The 16,084-nt window shown below is 37.1% G+C and overlaps 1 pseudogene; it reads left to right on the forward strand.

Annotated features, from left to right (window-relative positions):
- Positions 1 to 1,393, forward strand: LOC137769265 (mitochondrial fission regulator 1 pseudogene; annotated as a pseudogene).
- Positions 1,394 to 16,084: the final 14,691 nt, after the last annotated feature.

A 16,084-nucleotide genomic window follows, 5' to 3' on the forward strand; every position in this document is an offset into this window, starting at 1 on the left:
TGCTGCTCTGTATGCCTGAAGTACTTGAAATGCAAATTTGGAGAGACTTTGCCATCTAAATGCTTGGCTGGATTAAACGCCTAATTAGGATGGTTTTTCAACAGGTTGGAAGCATGCAATCGGTACTTTGGTCTGGGAAGCCATATAGTTCATCTCGAAGTATCGTAAGGAAAATTGGTACTAATTTATCTCTGATTCAGTGTCCAAGAGTTCAGTTTCAGCTTACCAGCCCTACAACAGAATGGAGCCCCAGCCAGCCAGGAGAGGATGCAGTGGTGTCTTTTGCTGATGTTGGATGGGTAGCCAAAGAAGAAGGAGAGTGTTTAACAAGACGAAGGACAGAAATCCGGTTGAGGCAACCCCTTCAGGATGATCTTCCTTTCTTTGAGAAGCCCCCAGGCAGGCAGTTTTCCTTACCAAACCTGTCTCTGGAAGAGCCTCCACTGCAGACCAGGACACTGGCCAACGAGGAAGCACTGCAGAAGATCTGTGCCCTCGAAAGTGAGCTTGCTGCCCTCTGAGCTCAGATTGCCAAAATTGTGACCCTCCAAGAACAGCAAAACCTCAGTGCAGGTGACTTAGAATCTACGGCATCCGTTGCCACAGCGCCACCCTCTGTCCCGCCACCTCCCCCTCCGCCACCTCCCCTCCCTCCGTCAGGGCTCCACCAAAGCACATCTGCTATTGATCTGATTAGAGATCGAAGATAGAAAAACGCCTGTGCTGGAAAGACTTCAGTCAAGAGCAGTCCAAAGAAATCTGATATGCCAAATATGCTGGAGATCCTTAAAGACATGAACAGCGTGAAACTTCGGTCAGTAAAAAGGTCAGAAGAAGATACAAAGCCCAAACTGGTGGACGTTTCTGACCCTGCTGCCCTCATAGCAGAGCCTCTGAAAAAGAAGTTTGCTTATCGGTATCGATGTGATAGCCAAGGTGAAGTTGAAAAAGGAATTCCAAAGTCTGAATCAGAGGCCACCTCAGAAAGAGTGTTGTTTGGGCCACACATGTTGAAGTCTACAGGAAAAATGAAGGCTTTAATCGAAAATGTTTCAACTTCCTAATAGTGAGCTGAGGGAGACTATCCTACTAGTTCAGCTGTTGGTGGATTAGGGCTGTTCGGCTAGTAGAAATCAACACTGTTTGGTAAATACCTGAATTTAGTGTCTCCTTTTAAGTCTCAGAGGATTAAGCTATAACAAAAGCACTCTTAAGTTTGTTTGCTTTTAAGAGAAGGTCCGTTCTGAAGTTTTCCATAACATATTTATATTCTGACATGTTTTTAATGTGTAGCCAAGATGTTTAGATTTCCAGTCTGGAAAACAATTATATAGATTTCAGAACAAAGAAAGGACCTTTGTAGATGTGAGTTTTTAATTCTTAACACTAATTTATCTGTACAGATGTTTTATGTGCATGTATTTGGATATAAAACAGGACATAAGATTTAGCAAGGGGGTGACGAGGGTGCTGATAGTGTCATTTGTTTTCAGTGATCATTTCTATTCAGTGATGGAGCAGCTGGGATAACCAGGTTGTTGGAGTGAAATGTTTTTGAGATTGGAATTTCTTCTTACCTTGAACAGAACTTTTTAGATTCTCTCTCACGTTTTCTTGGATTGGAGACGGGGTTTGAGTAGGAACCTGCTCATGTTTGCTGCTGAAATTCCATAATGCTTTCCTTTAAAGAGGGAAGTCAAGGATCATGGAAACTGTTTTCACTGTAGTGCCGTCCAGTGCTGAGGAAGAAAATGTAGTTTTCAAATAGTGAGGAATCAAATGATTGAATTAAATCTCTTTTAAAGTAAAAACTAGAATGTACCATCTTTTTCTTTCAGTTTAATAAATGGCATGAAGGTAACTTGATGCTAATGCTAATACTTCTGGAAATGTCAGCATAATGGAGTTAAAAAATTTTTAATATTGGTCGAAATAGTAGCTTTATAATGAAACATTGAATAGGCGAAAGAATTTTCTGCAAGTTGCTTATCATTGGTCAGAATGCTGTTTTGCTGAATTACATTATGTAGCATAAACCTCAGGTGCTATTAGGAAGTAGACAACTGCCTTTCTCCTCTATGACTTCTAAGGAATTGCTACAAGTGATCATTTTTAAATGCTGCATGTATCTTCATGATTTTCTATATTTCTGTTAAACACACATAGTTAATGTCAGAACCTCCTACTATGAGTAAATATTTGGAAGTATTATTTAAATCTAGTGAAAAGAAAGTTGTACTTCCTGGGGGGGATTAGGAGATGTGAAGACACTTTTAAGTTATTGAAAATATGTGCAGTGTTCTAAATAATAGCAAATATTAGTTGGAGGTAATTTTCATGGTTTGGTTATTCAGCTTAACTTTGAACTGTGGCTTATTTTACACATGTTGGTATATTGTTTCTGATTGTTTTGTATGGTTTAAAACTTCTGCCTTTAAAAGGAATTCAGAAAATTCTCCTGATATAAATTTCTTAGGAGGTCAAAGTATGTATATTTGTATCAGTATTGAATTTTGGGCAGTGCTCCAATTACAAGGAAGTTACTGTTTTGAAATAAACTTTTACTTTCCTTGGGCCATAATGGCTATAAAAAAAAAAAAAAAAAAAAAACAACCTGACTAAGAAATGAGCAGAGGACCTGAACAGACATTTTTTCCAAAGAAGACATACAAATGGCTGACAGACACATGAAAAGATGCTCAACATCACTATCATCAGGGAAATGCAAATGAAAACCACAATGAGAGATCACCTCACACCTGTGAGAATGGCTATTATAAAAAAGACAAGAAATAACAAGTGTTGGTGAGAATGTGGAGAAAAGGGAACATTTGTGCACTGTTAGTGGGAACGTAAATTGGTGCGACCACTGTGGAAAACAGAATGGAGGTTCCTCAAAAAATTCAAAATAGAACTGCCATGTGGCCCAGCAGTCCCACTTCTGGGTATTTTTCCAAAGAAAATAAAAACACTAGTTTTATTGCAGCATTATTTACAATAGCCAAGATATTGAAGCAACCTAAATACCATCAATAGATGAATGGATAAAGAAGATGTGGTGTGTGTGTATATATATATATATATATATATATATATATATATATATATATATATATATATATATAATGGATTTATTACTCAGCCATAAAAAAGAATGAAATCTAGACATTTGTGACAACATGGATGGACCTAGAGTGTATTATGCTAAGTGAAATAAGTCAGATGGAGAAAAACAAATTCCATATGATTTCACTTATATGTGGAATCTAAAAAACAAAACAAATGAACAAACATAATAAAACAGAAACAAAGTCATACAGAGAACAAACAAGTGGTTGCCAGAGGGAGAGGCATGGGGGGATGAGTCAAACAGGTGAGGGAGATAAATTTCTGGTTACAAAAAAATTGAGTCACGGGATGAAATGTACAGCATAGGGAATACAGTCATTAATATTGTAACAGCTTCGTATGGTGACAGGTGGTAACTAGACATCCTGGTGATCATTTTGTAATGTATAGATATATTGAATCACTATGTTGTGCAGCATAATTGTAGGTCAATTATACTTCAATTTTTAAAAAAACCTAGAATAGCTAACACAATACTGAAAAAGAACTAAATTGGAGAACTTACACTGCTTGATTTCAGGACTTGCTGTAAAGCTACAGTAATCAGGACAGTGTGATATTGTGGAAAGGATGAACACACAGAAAAATAGAAAAATTATAGAGCCCAGAAATAGACCCACACATATATAGTCAACTGGTCTTTGACAAAGGTACACAGGCAATTCAATGGAAAATGGGTAGTCTTTTCAACAAATTGTTCTGGAAAAAATTGTATGTCCATATACAAAACAAAACAAAAACCTAGACAGAGACCATGTATCTTTCACCATGATTAACTCAAATTGGATCACAGGCCTAAATGTAAAACGCAAAATAATAAAACTTCTAGATGAAAACATAGGATAAAATCTAGGTGATCTTGGTTTTGGTGATGAGTTCTTAGATACAACACCAAAGTCACGATTCATGAAAAAAGAATTGATAAGTCATTAAAATTAAAAACTTCTGCTCTGTTAGAGACTGTTTAGAAAATGAAAAAACAAGCCACAGACTTAGAGAAAATATTTGCAAAACATTTTTCTGATAAAGACTTGTATCCAAAATATACAAAGAAGTCTTAGTATTCAGCAATAATAAGAAAAACAACTCAGTTTAAAAATAAACAAGAGATCTGGACACCTCACCAAAGAAAATATACAGATGGCAAATAAACAGAAACAGACTCACAGACTTAGAGAATGAACTTATGGTTACACAGGGGTGGGAGAAGGGTGAGGGGAAGGGGTAGTTAGGGAGTTTGGGTCTGACATCTGCACATTGCTATATGTAAAACAGATAACTGATAACCGACAAGGACCTACTGTATAGCACAGGAAACTCTGATCAATATTGTATAACAACCTAAATGGGAAAATAATATGAAAAAGAATAGATACATGTATATGTATAAATGAATCACTTTGCTGTACCCCTGAAACTATCACAACACTGTTGATCAACTATACTCCAATATAAAATAAAAAGTTAAAAAAATAAAATAACAAATAAACATGTGAGAGGTTCAATGTCATGTGTCATTAGAGAACAGCAAATTAAAACAACAAGGTACCACTACATGCCTATTAGAATGGCTAAATTAAAAATAAAAACAAATTTAAAAAACCTTGACAATACCAATTGCTGGTGAAGTTACAGATCAGCAGGAACTCTCATTTACTGATAGCAGAAATGCAAAATGGTACAGCCACTTTGGAAAGCAGTTTGGCAGTTTCTTACAATGCTAAACATAGCCTTACCATACAACCCAGAAATTGTACTCATGGATATTTGCTCAACAAATCTGAAAACTTATGTCTACACAAAAAGCTGCACATGGATATGTATAGCAGCTTTTTCATAATCACCAAAAACTGAAAGCAACCAATCTGCTCTTCAATAGATGAATGGATACAGATATTGTGGTGCATCCATACAATGGAATATTATTCAGCAATACAAAGAAATAAGCTAGCAAGCCATGAAAGACGTGGATGAAACTGAAATGTATATTGCTAAGTGAAAGAAACTAGTGTGAAAGGGCTACATACTATATGATTCCAATTATTTGACATTTCTGAAAAGGCAAAACTATAGAGGTAGTAAAAAGATCTGTGGTTTCTAGGGGCTCAGGGAGATGGGAAGAGGTTGAATATGTCTAGTACAGGAAATTTTGTAGGGTGAATGTAACTATTCTGTATGACACTGTAATAGTAGATAAACAGCACTAAGCATTTTTCACAATCCATAGACCTTTTCTGCAAAGAGTGAGCCTTAACCTATGAAATTTTTTTATTCATTTAGGAGGTTGGGGAATGCCAGGATGGAATACAGACTGTGACAAAAGAATCCAATTGTATTATAAAATATATTTAAGAAGGTCAGGGTGAAATTTGCTGACCTAGTAGGTTTGGAAATGAGTAGAGTCTGTAAGACTAAAGACAAAAGGGACCGCACATGGGCAATGTACTCTAGTTTATAAGGTTGTTTCCCACAGGCGTACAAGTCAACAATTCTGATACTGCTCTATGAGTCTGCTGGAACTGAACAATTAAGTAACTGGATGGATGGCAAATGGTATGAGCCAGGTTTCTCACTGTTGAAGTGGAAGTTTATAGGTAAGCAACGAAAGGAGGCTAGAGTAATCCGTGTGGCAATAGATCAGAGTTGGAGACACAAGTATAATGTCATGTTTAGCTTAATTTAGATACAGGTGGTTCCGTATAGATATAGCTATGTGTATATACACAGGTTAGTATATGCACACATATGTCTTTGCTCTGTCAGCTGAGAGGGTTTAGAAGCATAGACACCCTACTGGCAACAAGCACACTCAGTACCCAGATTTTGGTTTCTAACACTATTCTCCAATCAAAGTAAACAAGGGATCCTTGGAAAAATGACTGATTCTAGGACTGGGGCAGGAAAGTATAAGAGGATCCCAGAACATCTTTTAGTACCAGGAAGTAAAGAAGTGCTCAAAGAAAAAACTGCAAATTGGTGTAGGTTATGGCGAAGGGACACAGGAAACAACTGGAAAAGCTCCCAGTGCCCAGAGCTGGAACACTTTGAGCAAAAAAATAAAGTAGTATTGAACTGTAACCCGAAGTGTAAAATAATACCCATGAGTCCATATGGATAGAAGTAAGTGATTGAATGAATGAATACATGGGGAAGAAGAGATAAATATCTCTTGCAGAAGAATTCTAAATAATTAGGTAGCTACTCCACGCTCAAGGGAGTGGGGTATAACAGCCTGCTCCTTAAGTAAGGTCTGCATGTAGTGACTTCTTTCCAAAGAGTACAATGTGGAATGGGAAGAAAAACAATAACTTTAGGGTGGATAAATCTGACAAACACTACCTCAGCCAGGTGATCAAGGTCAACAGCAATGGTGATAAGAAATATTGATAATATGTACCCTTGCTCTGATGTGATAAAGATGGCATTTTACCTCCGTGGTCTTTCTCCCCCAAACCCATAACCCCAGCCTCATCATGTGAAAAACATTAGATGGTTTCAAATTGAGGAATATTCTGCAAAATATCTAAGTAGTTCTCCGCAAAACTAAGTTCATCAAAAGCAAGGAAAGTCTGATAAACTGTCATAACCAAGAGGAGCCTAAGGACACATGAAAACTAAAAGTAATGTAGTATCCTGGATGGGATCCTGGAATGGAAAAAGAACACTAGGTAAAAACTAAGGAAGTCTGAATAAACTACTGACTCAATATGGGTTTAATAATTGTGACAAATGTGCCATATGAATGTAAGATATTCATAATAAGGGAAAGTGTGTGGAATATATGGGAACCCTGTACTTTGCAATTTTCATTTAAATTCAAACTGTTCTAAAGAATAAAGATTATTTTTAAAATCATAAATAAAATATGAAAAATAATTATAGCCTTTTGCAATAATTTCAATCATATGGTATATCTTAAAGAAATAACTACCAAATGTATCTTATGGTAAAATAGGTTGAATAGTACCTAAGCATAAGCATGTTGTGAAATTTAAACGAGGTCAACCATGTAAAGTAGTACGACTACTCAGTGAATGTTGGTTGCTACTGTTCTTGTTATTATGGAAGCTGACTCTGACTCAGGTTCAATCCTCAAAGAATCAGCAGTGCAGTAGAGAGACAAGTAAGATGAGTATAACAAAGGGTAATAAGTGATGACAAATGACTCTTCCCTTACTAACTATGTGACCTTGTAATCTGAGTTAATCTCAGTGCCTCAGCCTCTGGCACCCAATAAATATAGCAATAATAATGATACTAGTCTCAACGATACCACTGATGACAAATTACAACAGAAGTATGATGGGGCGCAATGGAAACAGTAGTATCAGTGGCTTACTAGAAAAGGTAATAGCTAAGATATATGTCATGAATACATGTTAACTAATTCATGTGTTCATTCAACAAACATTCAATGAGTTTCTACTATGTTTATCAGGCACTACCCCATCATTTTTTGAGAATCAAATCAAGAGTGATTTCCCCATTACATTTCAGCCTTCTATAATTTTTATTTTTCTTTTAAATAATTGACATTAGTCAATTTCATATCTGGAGCTAACAGGCATTCTTTAAAGAAAAATGTCTTTGTAAATTGGATGCTGTTGTCCTAGCCAGAGCATATATAGAATTAAATTGCAGGGGTTTGGCAGTAAATAGGGCCTAAACGGTCATAAAAATAACCCAGGTTTTAAAGTCAAGCTAGAAAGTGAAAGAAATACTATGCTCTCTTGCCCTACTGAGAAGATCATTTTACCAAGAAACTAAATCAAGTCTGTAAGTAATAAGGTCTATCTGGTAGAGCTGATCTGCAGACTCACAAATTTTAATTGTCAAAGATGAATTAGATTCAACAACATGTTTTTAAATTTTTATTTATTTATTTTTGTCTGCATTGGGTCTTTGTTGCTGTGCACAGGCTTTCTCTAATTGTGGCAAGTGGGAGCTACTCTTCGTTGTGGTGCAGGGTCTTCTCATTGCGGTGGCTTCTCTTGTTGTGGAGCTTGGGCTCTAGGTGCGCGGGCTTAGTAGTTGTGGCGCACGGGCTTAGTTGCTCCGCAGCACGTGGGATCTTCCCGGACCAGGGCTCGAACCCGTGTTCCCTGCATTGGCAGGCAGATTCGTAACCATTGCGCCACCAGGGAAACCCTCAGCAACGTTTCTTATATTACGAGTAAGATTTTGGTCCAGAATAATACAAAAGATGTCCAAATAAAGGATGATATATGAATTAGTGTTGGGCACAAAATCCTCAGAACTGTGAAATAACTGGTTGCTTGGTAAATCTGTGGTGGTATGCATTCATTTATTTTTTTTTTGATCTAGAATAAGTAAGAATAAGACCAAAGGAAAACAACATAGTTTGAGCACATTTTATTAGATCCTAACTAGTAGGTTGCCTATTTTACTGATAGAATTTTCCTTTGGCACTTTGTCTACAACAGATCATAGATTTTAAGAGCAACTAGGGAGATAAATACTATGTTATAATGGAAAACATCCTGGTCCAGGAATCAGGAGACCTCAGTTCTGTTTTTATTTCTGGCCCTAACATGTGTGGGCATGGGCAAATCACTGGTCTCTTTAAGGTTCTCCTTATCTGATAAATGAAGATAATGCATTCCCTATCTTCTTCATATAATTGTTGTGTGGGTCAAATGAGATAATGACTATTAAAGCATAGTTAAAGCATGGCATTTTTATTTTTTGGCCAGTGAAAATAGTACACTACCATGATGATGGATATATGCCATTATGCATGTCTAAACCCATAGAATGTATAATACCAAGAATGAACCCTAAGGTGTCTATGTACTTTGGGTGATTATGATGTGTTAACATGGGTTCATCAGTTGTAACAAGCGTACCACTCTAGTGGGAGAAGTTGATAATAGAGAAATCTATACATATGTGGGCCCAGGGGGTATATGGGAAATCTCTTTAACCCAAAACTGCTCTTAAAAAAAATGAAGTCTTAAAAAAGGAAAAAAAAAAAGGAAAGAGGGAGGGAGGGAAGGAAGGAAGGAAGGAAGAGAGGGAGGGAGGAAAATTTGTACTTAATTCCAAAGTCCAGGAAGATGGAGTCAGTATTAGATTTAACTTTATTTAGAAAAATATTTTTACATGCCCAAATGTTATGTAATAATTCATGTTGATTATATGTTTTTGCCACTGAAAGAAGAGTAAAACTGAGTGTCTTGTCTTGGCAAAAAAAAAAAAGCATGGCATTTTAACCACTGAAATTGTTAACCATAAATTTACTTTAAAGAGAATAAGTTCTTTAGTGGATATTGAAAAGATTTTTAAAAAGCTTTGTGGGGCTTCCCTGGTGATGCAGTGGTTAAGAATCCGCCTGCCAATGCAGGGGACACGGGTTCGAGCCCTGGTCCGGGAAGATCCCACATGCCTCAGAGCAACTAAGGCCGTGCGCCACAACTACTGAGCCTGCGCTCTAGAGCCCGCAAGCTGCAACCACTGAGCCCGCGTGCCACAACTACTGAAGCCCTCACACCTAGAGCCCATGCTCTGCAACAAGAGAAGCCACCGCAATGAGAAGCCCGTGCACCACAGCGAAGAGTAGCCCCCGCTCACCGCAACTAGAGAAAGCCCACATGCAGCAACGAAGATCCAAAACTGCCAAAAATAAATAAATACATAAAATTTATTTTTAAAAAAAGCTATTGTGATATATCTCTCTTCATTACTAATTGAATTAAGTAACCATATATAATGTTCTGAATTTTACTTTGTAAGTACAGAAAGGAAATAACCATTGCTAACTATTTCTTCCCATGGGGAAAAACTATAGCCCTCTGGATATTCTATAGTGTACTCTCATGTTGAAAAAACCACCCCCAATACCAAGGTAATTTAAAAGGATTATATAGATTTGGCCACCACAAGTGTAATTTAGATAACTTAGCATTGTTAATTGTTTTTATTGTTCTTAAAAAGAATAACATGAACTATATTCTCTAATCTTTGATTAGATATGTGTTAACATTTTCTCTCTCACAGAGGGATATACTGGGAAAAGACAACATAAGTTTTCTTTAGAATTTTTATCTGTCCCCTCACAACAAATACTTTTCTCCCGAACCTCTATGGGAAAAGGAAGTTTTACGGTGGAAAACTGGCAGATCACACCTTAACAAAATGATCATGTTAATATGACCAATAATGGGACAGACTGATGCCACATGCCTTCTGAAGTGAGGCACTGAAAAGGCCACTGCATATGTGATACTACGTGGCAATGTGTCTCTAGAAGGGCAAGTGGCCCCATGGCTCCTTTTCACTAGGTTCTCAGGGAAACTATTAGGTTGAGTCGTAGAATGAAGTGTGGGTGAAAGTTTTAGGAGTGGGTATGGGCAAAACGTATTGACAGCAAGTATTTCTGGGAGACTGTGTGTCCCCTCAGAAAACCAGCATTCATATGGAAACAGTTCTCAGCTGCTGGAGAAGCGGTAGTATGCTACCCTTACATTTTTGCACGGGGCCCGTAGCAGAAATGTCCATGGGGCTCTGGAGCCAATTCAAACATTTCTGTCTCAGGGTGGCCAGAGCCAGGGCCCTGCCCCAAGTGCTTATGCTTCTCATCTCCCAACAAAAGCTCACTGAGGAGGTCCGTCCTGGTGGCTTTGAGCAAGACGCCACTTGATCAAGAAATGTATCCCAGGCCAGTGCCTCTCCAACTTTAACGCGTACACAGGCCCCTGGGGATCTTGTTAAATTGCAGATTCCAATTCAGTATGTCTGGCTTGGCACCCAAGAGTTTGCATTTCTAAGGAGTTCCTAGGTAATGCTGATGTTGGTCTGCAGACCACACTTTTGAGGGTCCTACACATCCCATTTCTGTGCCCACAAACAAAGTGATGACCAGTGATCACTGGCAAAACAGGCCTAATTTAGCCAACTTTTATCAATTGGCATGAAATTAAAATTGTTCTGGCTGAAAGACTTGCATTCAAGTTTTTGTGAATAGCATTTTAACTATAAATTAAACTGATTTTATGCTTATCACTAATGAATATATAGAAAACTCTGTAACAGTCTGCTGTATGGCAGATCTTTTCTCCAAATTAGACTGAGGATTTCATTCTGAAAATGGCAGATGGTGGAAAACATTAACATTCTAAATTATCTTAAGACCTATCTGGACCACATAGCATGGAGCAAAAATTGGGCTTGTTATGTTAAAATATTAATTTTATCATTTGCTTTTAGTTTGAGCAGTTTGCAAACTGCTAGCTCTTGGGCCCAATTCGATCTATAGATGTGTTTTGTGTGGCATATGTAGTTCTTGTTTGTTGTTGTTGTTTGTTTGTTTGTTTGACATAGTATTTTACAGTTAGAAACTCAGCCATAAAAATACTTTAGAAATATTAACCTTCTTTTGATCTGTTGACATGCTTAGCTTTCTTTACTAAAGAAAAAATTTAAAAACACTAAAACATTTGACTCTCCATATAATTGTTATGACTATATTGTTAATTGATTACATTCAATGAAATCCAGAGCAGAATAATGTGAGAAAAGAAACAGCAATGCTGTTTAAAAAAAAAAATCTATGAATTCAATGAAACACAAAATGATAATAAAACAAAATAGTTAAAGGAATAATTAAATTCAAATACTAAATATGGAAAATGAAATCCATGCATTGAGGTTGATATCTTTAATTGACAAAATATGCTCCCACTTTAATAATTAAGAAAATTATACATCACAATTTTCAATGATCTTGTGGTGATTGCCACATTAATGCACCATGAATCATTCTTCCCAGTATCTGTGCCCTTGTGGATCCCCTTCCAAATCGACTCTGGATTTGGCCACGTGTCAGCATTGGCCCATGGGGACATCAGCAGACATGATACAAACAGATGCTTTGGTAAGTGTTTGTATGTTGAGGCTTTAGATCACCAAATAGTGCAATTTACTTGAAATGTCACAAATATCTCTAACTGCCAAGTCAGAATCATCATAATAATCACTAAGAGACTCTGCATCTTTGTATCTAGATATTTGGCTACTTAAGGAAAATTAGAAGATTAGCAAAACCTAATGGAGTATGTGCATTCCTAGTCACCGTGGTCGGCCAACCATACCCAGGCATTCATGCTCTTAGACCTGGTCTTGCCACTCAGCGTTCTTAGAATGATGCTATGGTCACATGAAGGGGCCCATTTAGCTTCTTTTAAGATGAAAGACCACATGTAAAGAGAAGCTAGTCACCTCGGGCTCCAAGTGAGCCCTTCCACAAGCCTGTGGACTTGCAGACTATAGCTGCATGTATAAATGCAGAGAACAAAAGATTTCTTCTACCTCCTTCTTCTCTCTCATTTGTAGGTTAAGTTACTTATGTGGAACAAACCTGTAAATTAAAATATTCTTAATAAACTTATATGGAACAAACCTGTAAATTAAAGTATTCGTAATAAACAAAACATTGCTGTATTCTGTATTCTAAAATATGAACATAATTATACGTATTAAAATTGTTTGAATGCCCAGGGAGTGTGGAGAGTGAGGATAAATAAATGAGTAATGTTAAAGCCAAAGTGTAGTCTATCACATCCAAGATTTTTTTTAAAAGGAGCTAAAAAATGATGACTCATGTTAAAAGCAATTTTTATTTTTTGTTATTTTTTGAGTTATTTATTTATTTATTATATCTTTATTGGAGTATAATTGCTTTACAATGTTGTGTTAGTTTCTGTTGTACAACAAAGTGAATCAGCTATAAGTATACATATATCCCCATATCCCCTCCCTCTTGAGCCTCCCTCCCACCCTCCCTATCCCACCCCTCTAGGTGGTCACAAAGCACCGAGCTGATCTCTTTGTGCTATGCGGCTGCTTCCCACTAGCTATCTATTTTGCATTTGGTAGTGTATACATGTCAGTGCTACTCTCTCACTTCGTCCCAGCTTCCCCTTCTCCCACTGTGTCCTCAAGTCCATTCTCTACATCTGCGTCTTTATTCCTGCCCTGCCACTAGGTTCATCAGTACCGTTTTTTAGATTCCATATATATGTGTTAGCATGCAGTATTTGTTTTTCTTTTTCTGACTTATTCCACTTTGTATGACAGACTCTAGGTCCATCCACCTCACTACAAATAACTCAATTTCGTTCCTTTTTATGGCTGAGTAATATTCCATTGGATATATGTGCCACATCTTCTTTATCCATTCATCTGTTGATGGACACTTAGGTTGCTTCCATGTCCTGGCAATTGTAAATAGTGCTGCAACGAACATTGTGGTACATGACTCTTTTTTTTTTTTTTTAACATCTTTATTGGAGTATAATTGCTTTACAATGGTGTGTTAGTTTCTGCTTTATAACAAAGTGAATCAGTTATACATATACATATGTTCCCATATCGCTTCCCTCTTGCATCTCCCTCCCTCCTACCCTCCCTATCCCACCCCTCTAGGTGGTCACAAAGCACAGAGCTGATCTCCCTGTGCTATGTGGTTGCTTCCCACTAGCTATCTATTTTACGTTTGGTAGTGTACATATGTCCATGCCACTCTCTCTCTTTGTCACATCTTACGCTTCCCCCTCCCCATATCCTCAAGTCCGTTCTCTAGTAGGTCTGTGTCTATTCCTGTCTTGCCACTAGGTTCTTCATGACCTTTTTTTTTCTTCCTTAGATTCCATATATATGTGTTAGCATACTGTATTTGTTTTTCTCTTTCTGACTTACTTCACTCTGTATGACAGACTCTAACTCCATCCACCTCACTACAAATAACTCCATTTCGTTTCTTTTTATGGCTGAGTAATGCTCCATTGTATATATGTGCCACATATTCTTTATCCATTCATCTGTCAATGGACACTTAGGTTGCTTCCATGTCCTGGCTATTGTAAATAGTGCAGCAATGAACATTGTGGTACATGATTCTTTTTGAATTATGGTTTTCTCAGGGTATATGCCCAGTAGTGGGATTGCTGGGTCGTATGGTAGTTCTATTTTTAGTTTTTTAAGGAACGTCCATACTGTTCTCCATAGTGGCTGTATCAATTTACATTCCCACCAACAGTGCAAGAGGGTTCCCTTTTCTCCACACCCTCTCCAGCATTTATTGTTTGTAGATTTTTTGATGATGGCCATTCTGACGGGTGTGAGGTGATACCTCATTGTGGTTTTGATATGCATTTCTCTAATGATCAGTGATGTTGAGCGTCTTTTCACGTGTTTGTTGGCAATCTGTATGTCTTCTTTGGAGAAATGTCTATTTAGGTCTTCCGCCCATTTTTGGATTGGGTTGTTTGTTTTTTAGGTATTGAGCTCCATGAGCTGCTTGTATATTTGGAGATTAATCCTTTGTCAGTTGATTCGCTTACAAATATTTTCTCCCATTCTGAGGGTTGTCTTTTGGTCTTGTTTATGGTTTCCTTTGCTGTGCAAAAGCTTTGAAGTTTCATTAGGTCCCATTTGTTTATTTTTGTTTTTATTTCCATTACTCTAGGAAGTGGGTCAAAAAAGATATTGCTGCGATTTATGTCATAGAGTGTTCTGCCTATGTTTTCCTCGAAGAGTTTTGTAGTGTCTGCCCTTACATTTAGGTTTTAATCCATTTTGAGTTTATTTTTGTGTATGGTGTTAGGAAGTGTTTTAATTTCATTCTTTTACATGTAGCTGTCCAGTTTTCCCAGCACCATTTATTGAAGAGGCTGTCTTTTCTCCATTGTATATTCTCGCCTCCTTTGTCAGAGATAAGGTGACCATATGTGCGTGGGTTTATCTCTGGGCTTTCTATCCTGTTCCATTGATCTATATTTCTGTTTTTGTGCCAGTACCATAGTGTCTTGATTACTGTAGCTTTGTAGTATAGTCTGAAGTCTGGGAGCCTGATTCCTCCAGCTCCATTTTTCTTTCTCAAGATTGAAAAACAATTTTTAAATTGCAGGGTATTTTAATATTTTAAAAACTCAGAGTAAAACTCTTTTAAAACTCAGAACTGGAAACTAAAAAGAGATATATGACGATGGTTATACATGTTTTTCTTTTTTAACTTAAAAATAATTTCTTTCAAGTTTTGCTGGATGTAAAGTTTTGGTCAATTTTACAAAAGGTAAACAAAAAGGATTTACAAACAATATTTTGGTTAGATAAAACGTATAAATTTTGCATGCAAGAGATTCCATCATTTTAACTACAGATAACATCGTTCTGCCCATTTGGAACATATCAACTTCCGAAAATGTTATATACTTGGTTTTTGGTTTTCTTAAAAGACATTCTCTTAGAGAATAAGCTGAGGTTAAATGTTAGAGAAGTACATTGACTTGCCCCAAATCACAGTTGGGTAGTGGCTTAGATAAGATGAAAATAAAGATTTCTAACCACTGGTTTAATATAGTCTTCCCATTTTACCAGTCCACTACCTTCTTTTATCATGTTCTTGCATATTTTAGAGCTTTATGCTATTTTCACCAGGGTTCGTGGTTTCAGTTTTGGATGGAAAAAGTGAAGGATGATTGCTATCTAGTGTCAAAATGATAACCCCCACTGATTCATTCATTCATTAATTCATTCATTATTCAATAGCTTCTGTTATATTAGGCCCTGTTCTAGGTTCTAGGGATACAGAAATGAGCAAATTGGGCAGTTATTCTCATCGTTGTGGAGAATTTTAGTGGAGAAAATGAAAAACTAAACAAGTAAAATCTATAGTATTTCAGGTGACGATAAGTACTGCGGAGAAAAATGAAGCAGTGCAGGCAAATAAGCAGTGCAGGAGTTTGGGTGAGTGTCGGGTATTTGACGATTCCATTTAAAATATTATGCTCAGAAAAGGCATTACCAAGAAAGTGACGTTTGAAGAAAGACCTGAAGGAAATGAGAGAGTCGTAAATGCAAAGGCCTTGATTAGCTCCACTTTCTCCTCAACCTAGAATCATGTGTTTCTGTTCCGGTGGTAACTAACACAAGATCT

This window comes from Eschrichtius robustus, chromosome 9 (assembly GCF_028021215.1).
Source record: "Eschrichtius robustus isolate mEscRob2 chromosome 9, mEscRob2.pri, whole genome shotgun sequence".
Classification (NCBI taxonomy): Eukaryota; Metazoa; Chordata; class Mammalia; order Artiodactyla; family Eschrichtiidae; genus Eschrichtius; species Eschrichtius robustus.